Below are 6,780 nucleotides of genomic sequence, written 5' to 3'. Positions count from 1 at the left end.
TGGTACAAATAGCAACTCTTGTAATTGCCATTTATGTATTTTTTTTTTTTTAGTTTTGCTCCTTACAATACTAAAAACATTTACGGCTCCCTCTCCTCTAAAGAAAATGCTATGAGAAAAAAAAAATCTTCTTAGCACCTGTTTTAGGACATATTTTTGATAACTATATTTAAAAGCTATGGAATGCAATGCAGATAACATATGTACAGGTCTCTATTAGGCTCCTCTAGGAAATTATTATATGGACATTTCTACAGTACTGTTGTGTGTGTAAAGTGCCGTCAAGTTCAAGCTGACTTATGGCAACTCCGTAAGGTTTTCAAGGCAACAGAGGTGGCTTGCCTTTGCCCTCCTTTGCACAAAGACCCTGGAATTCCTTTGTGGTTTCCCATCCCAACACTTACAAAGGCTGACCCTGCTTAACTTCTGAGATCGGACAAGATCAGGCTACCCTGGGCCATTCAGGTCAAGGCACAGTATTATTAGGTATCTACTATCCTTCCATACATCAGAAATCACAATGTTGCAGAAGTGAGGCCTCACAATATCATACCAGCCCTCATTTGGTAATTCTGAGCTGATATAAGAAGAAAACTCAGATTTACTTTGTTGTTCATACAGTACTTCATGATTCTGTTGTCATGGCATTACGGTGCCACAGCAAAGTCTTGTTCAGATGCAAGACCTTAAAAAAAAACACCAAAGTGCTACACAAACAGCAGTTAAAGAGCACTTCCATTTCGTTGCTTGAATAATTTCCACAAGGACAACATGCTGAAATGTGGAATGCGACGGGGAAGATCACAGAATTACAGAAGCATATATTTGGAGCTCCAGAAAACATGCCAGTTGCTCGAAGCTCTTCTATGGGGCTGGTCCGATTGGATTAGAGCAAGCGGGCTGTTTGGTTTATTTACTTTGGTGTTTTTTGTTTTTTTTAAATGAACTAGTCTGTGTAAGGCACTGGTTCCCAACCGGGGGTCCGTGGACCCCCAGGGGTCCGCGAGAACTAAATTAAGGTCCGCGAAACAAAGTTATAAACCCATAATAAATTAATATTTTCAATTAAAAGTTCTCTATTATAAAAATATATATTCAAATATTATCCTAAGTTTAATGTTTAACTAACAGTTATGCTTAAAGTTTATTTTCAAATTCTCCGAATTTTTATTTTGAACCTTGGGGTCCCTGCACCGAACAAAAAAAATCCTAGTGGACCCTGGTCAAAAAAAAGTGGGGAACCACTGGTGTAAGGGAACTGGAGCGGGTTCCTAACCGGAGCTACTCCATTGTCCTTGTTCTTAAAACCAGATGACGAGGAAAGAGTGCTCAGCTGCACAAAGCTGGCAAAATGTGCTTTCTAGTTAGCAAAACTAGTGTTAAGCCGGTCAAAGGCGAGGGGGGGGGGGACTCGGCCATGGCTGGCTACGGGGCTGGGTTTATTTTGCGACAAAAGGCGCCGCGGCTTGGCTCGTAAGGCGAGACCTGAGCCCGCTCTCTTCTCTCAAAGCCCAGCGCTCGCTAAGCACGCCCATATGCTGTTGCAACAGGGCTCCTCGACGCCAGTGACAGTCCTGCCGCCACTAGGCCAGGAGCCGGGCGCGCCCCGCAAAGCAGGCGCCCCGACCCCTCGGCCCAAGTCCCCCTCGAGTTCCTCTCCCCGGTGTGTGTACCTGAGTCTCAGGCTCTGACCGCGGGCCGTCCGGAGGGGCGCTGAGGCGGAGCCCCAGGCAGGGCACTCGGACAGCCCGGCGGCGCTTCCGCCATCACAGCCCGACCGGCAAGGGGAGAGGTGTCACGCCGAACTCGGCCCCGTCAGGAAACCGCGGCGCGGCTGGACAGGGCCGCGCGGAAACCGCTCCTCCCAGCTCCCGCGCCCAGTCTCGCGGGTTTTCTCTGCCGCGAGAAATGGGCAGTGATGAGAACACAAGTTGTCATGGCGACCCTATGAATGAAAGTCCTCCAAAATGTCCTATCTATGACCGCCTTGCTCAGATCTTGCAAACTGAAGTGTTGTAGCCAGGTTTTAGGGGTTGGGTTTCAAACACAAAAGACTCGAAGCCAGTTTCTGGAAGAACATTTCTTTTATTCCAAACAGCTGTTTGAGCCTCCAAACTTTGCCCTTTGAGGCTTTTCGAAATGGAGCTTGGAGCACCGGACATAAGGGTGTTTAGACTTTTATAACCTTTTAATTAGCTCATTATAATATTTTTAACTACGCATATTACATCATAACTTGTCGTTGGCTCAGAGTTCTAGGGGATGATTTCATTGGTTTATAATACAAATCAGAATAATCTTTTTGGGTTACAATATAAGGAAAAATCATAGGTTTACAGAAATACAGCAATATTTTCATTGGTCCAGATAATACTTGTTTAGAGTTATTGTTAGTGCACCTGGTATTTCTACCTAGTTACAATTAATCTTTCACTCCTTTTGACATACCAGCCACCCTGGCGCCCCCTTGTTCATTCTAACTCTGGTCAACCTTGAGCCCAACAAACAACACTGTCTGGCTTGGACTGTAATCTCTTTTTGGCTTCTTTTACTGTCTGTTTCTTCATTCTAAATATATCTTTCCAGGGGCCCTTCTGGATTTGGACTTTTAATAATAATTTTCAATTTTTAACTCTTACAGGTCTGCTGCCCCAGAAGGCTGTGGCCTCCTTCACTGAGTCCATCCATCTCTTGTTGGGTCTTCCTCTTTTCCTGCTGCCCTCAACTTTGCCTAGCATGACTGTCTTTTCCAGTGACTCTTGTCGTCTCATGACAACAAATCAAAAGTTAGCGAGGATCAAATAAGCCATTGACGTTACCGGGGGAGGGGACCCCTTCGCTATCGCGCCCCACTCCTCCCCCTACCGTGGAGACGGCTAGAAGTGCGGGTGCCTGGCACAGACCAAAGCAGGGTCTCACTGTGCCCATGGCTCCTCTTCACTAGGCTGGGAGAGGAGGCGCAGCATGAACACTGGAAGCTTCCTTATACTGAACCAGACCCTTGGTCCATCGAAGTCAGTATTGCCTACTCAGACTGGCAGTGGCTCTCCAGGGTTTCCAGCAGAGGTCTTTCACATCCCCTACTGCCTGGTCCTTTCAACTCAAGATGCCAGAGATTGAACCTGGAATCTTCTGTATGCCAAGCAGATGCGCTACCACTGCATTACAGCCTTGCCCCCAGATAAGGTCAATATTGTCTACTCAGACTGGCAGCAGCTTCCAGAGTCATGCAGAGGTCTTTCACATCAACTCCTACCTGCTCCTTTTAACTTCTGGGGATTGAACCTGGGACTTTCTAACGCTGAGCCACAGCTCCTCCCAGGTCAGCAAAGACGGGCATGAGCATAGTGGAGCACAGCTTTGCCCGATGCTAGTGGGCCCCATGTACAATCTCAATTGGACCCCAGCTTTGTAGGGTTGCCAACTCCAGGTTGGGAAATTCCTGGAGATTGGAGCCTGGGGGAAAGGGTTCAGAGGGGTTTCAGCAGGGATGTGATGCCATAAGAGTACACCCTCAAAAGCAGCCGTTTTTCTCCAGGGAAACTGATCTCTGTAGTCTGGAGATCAGTTTTAATTCTGGGAGATCTCCAGGCCCCACCTGGAGATTGGCAGTCCCACAGGAAGGGCATGGTGGGGCCAGCAAGGAAGAGCGTGGGGATAGCGGCAGCTGACTTCGCTTTGGGCTGGCCAAGGTGTAGTAGAGCTGGCGAGGAGCAGCATGGACTCATGGCTTCAGCATGTGAACAGGAGCCCTGGCACAGCGGTGCGTGGTGTCACCCTGCTGGCCTGGGTGTGGTGCAGCTGGCAGGGAGGAGCACAGGCACAGAAGTTCCTGTAACATATTTTTCCAGTATCTCAAATAACAACGTTCTGGTATAATTCCTCCTCCATTATAAACCTCCTTCACATAACACTCCATTTCTGTCTTTATTGCCAAACCATCTTTGCCACATTTTGTCCCCAGAGAAAGCCAGGATGTAAATACTTTAATAAATGAAAATATTGTTTTCATGAACATTACAACCTGTATTAAACTTAGTTGTATCAGTATTTGTTAAACCGTACAATGTAAAAACGCTTTTGGAAAGATGGATCTTTTTTCTGTTTGCTGGTAGTCCACATCAGTTTGCACATATACATATACAAATTGAAATTATTATGAGGTGGTAAACAGTTTAATGGAGTCTATATTGCATACTGGCTCTTACCGGTGCATGAAACAGCTATTTAAGAAGACTCTATTTAGCAGTTGGTAATAATATAAATTGGACAATGTAAAATTACTCCTAGACTAATAACTTCTGTTTAGGAATAAATAATGCAAAAACATCACCCGCATTTTACACAAACACCTAACCATCAATGCCCTTTTCATATTCTGTTGCTAAACCAGAAGCCTGAATATTTATTTAAAAATTGTCACCAGGACTGTTCTCCAAATAAAAAAGTATTACATCTTCCACGGGATTTCTGCAAAAAGTCTCCTCTAAAAATGACCAATGGAGATGCAAGGTTATATTGGCCATTACTGGATTTCCAGATTCAGGAGCCAGCTGTGGGGTTGAGCATGCTCCCAGCCTTTCCCTTCTGGTGCAGATTCCTACCATCTCAACTACAGCTAGGTCTCACTGCTGTTAGTCATGATTACACCACCAAGCTGGGGACACTGTGAACTAGCTTGTGAAAGCTACTGGAAGGTTTCTGCATGAACCCCAATTCAGAGATGTGTGTTCTGATTGTGTTGGTAAGAGCTCTTCCTTTCAGAAATGAGATGCTAGGTCAAAGGTATCATCGAATTCCAAGCTTAACAGTAATTGTTGCTGAATGGGCTGATCAGGAAGACAGTATTCTATCCTGTGCGAACAACCAAACATGATGTAAGTGGAGTGTGAGAACTCACTGACAGTTCATTACATTATTCTGTACAGTTTGGAGTATGTTGCTCTTAACCTTCCAATCCAATTTTCTTTGCATTGCATTATTTACTTCATTTATACCCCACCTTTATATTGTCTTTATTCACATTGTTTAATTGTATAACTGCATTGTGTAATAGTGTAGTGCATTGTTTTAAATTGTGTAATCCATTGTCAGTCTCAGTGAGAAAGGGGGACTATAAGTAACTAAAATATATTACCAATTTTTTTATGGTCTGCAACAACAATTTCCACAATTGCCTTTTGTGGTGGACAGTGTTTCCCCATTAAGCAGAAAGGGAAGAGAAAGCAGATAAATCAGTGAACTCTCAAAGAAGAAGAGTTGGTTTTTATATGCCGACTTTCTCTAACACTTAAGGAAGAATCAAACCGGCTTACAATCACCTTCCCTTCCTCTCCCAATAGAGACCCTGTGAGGTAGGTAGGGCTGAAAGAGTGACTAGCCCAAGGTCACCCAGCTGGCTTCATGTGCAGGAGTGGGGAAACCAACCCAGTTCACCAGATTAGCGTCTGCCGCTCATGTGGAGGAGTGGGGAATCAAACCCGGTTCTCTAGATTAGAGTCCACCACTCCAAACCACTGCTCTTAACCACTACACCATACTGGCTCTCTTAAAAAAGCAAAGGAAGCCAGAACATAGAGGAAGATTTACATAGTGCCATCCTAAACAGAGTGACAGCTTCTAAGTCCATTGAAGTCAGTGAGTTTAAAAGTGTGTCACTGTTTCAGATTGCACTGCCAGTCATAGTTTAAGAACTGATTATACCAGCTAGAGACACTGAAGCAGGAGGAAGCCACAACCCAAAGTACCCTCAAAACAGCTGTTTGCAGCCTCTTAACCATAGCATCTAGTAGAAGTTTGAATGGCCTCCTTGTTTCCTCCACAAAGAGAAAGAAAATGCAAACAATAAAATATATAGAAGCAAGGAACATAGAAATAATAGACAAAAGCCAGCACAGAGTTTTAAGTTGCATTTAATTAATCTCGGAGAGCCGCAGAAGAAAGGACACTCCAGAGTTTCCCCCCCAAAGAAATGTAAAAATGAAAAACAGAAGAGAACTAATCTGGAAATGTTTTAATTTTACATTGCAAAATTTCACAACACATTCCTTAAAATTAAAAAAAACTAACACCAGTCATCCGGCTGCTTGTCCACAGAGGGCGGCCCAGCCAACCAGCTCCCAGCAAGTATGGGATGTGTTTGCTGTCTCTATAACCCAGTATTGGCAACATCAGCAGGGAAGCCGGATTGTAAAGCCCTTTGGGGAGTAACAGCAACCCTCATACTTGATACTGGTTTCTCCATATGTTTCCTCTGTATCATTGGCGCAGCGAAGATGCCCTGATTCCCCTACAAGCATATCCAACAGAGAAGAGGCAAGAAGAGGCTTATTGGACTCTAGGTTGTTGTTTTTCTTTACACGTTTAGGGGCTTGAGGCATACTGATAAACCAGGGCTTGTGGGGGGGAGGGGAGAAGTTCAGCTGGGAGGATTAAATCAGGTTCTTGTCAACAAGAAGCCACACGGAATCCAAATCACAGTGAATCTTTCAAGTTGCAAATGTGGGCAAGAAGAAGCTATATTGAAAGCCGTTAAAAGGGGGCAAGGCAGAAACTTGCACAAGCCGTGCCCTGTCTACTCCCCACATGGATGTGGGAAATATGTAACATTTCGACCCCATTCTTCGCTAAGAATATTGCATGATGTGCGTCGCACAACTACCAGCCCTTTCTATCAGCATCTGGCAGGCAACACAGCAGAAGCAATCTCTCTGCAGAGAAAAAGTGATATTTGTATTGGAATCTTCTTGCCACCCTATGTGAGAACATGGCTCTAAAGAT

This window comes from Euleptes europaea, chromosome 1 (assembly GCF_029931775.1).
Source record: "Euleptes europaea isolate rEulEur1 chromosome 1, rEulEur1.hap1, whole genome shotgun sequence".
In the NCBI taxonomy this organism is placed as follows: Eukaryota; Metazoa; Chordata; class Lepidosauria; order Squamata; family Sphaerodactylidae; genus Euleptes; species Euleptes europaea.
This window is presented reverse-complemented; position numbering follows the sequence as displayed.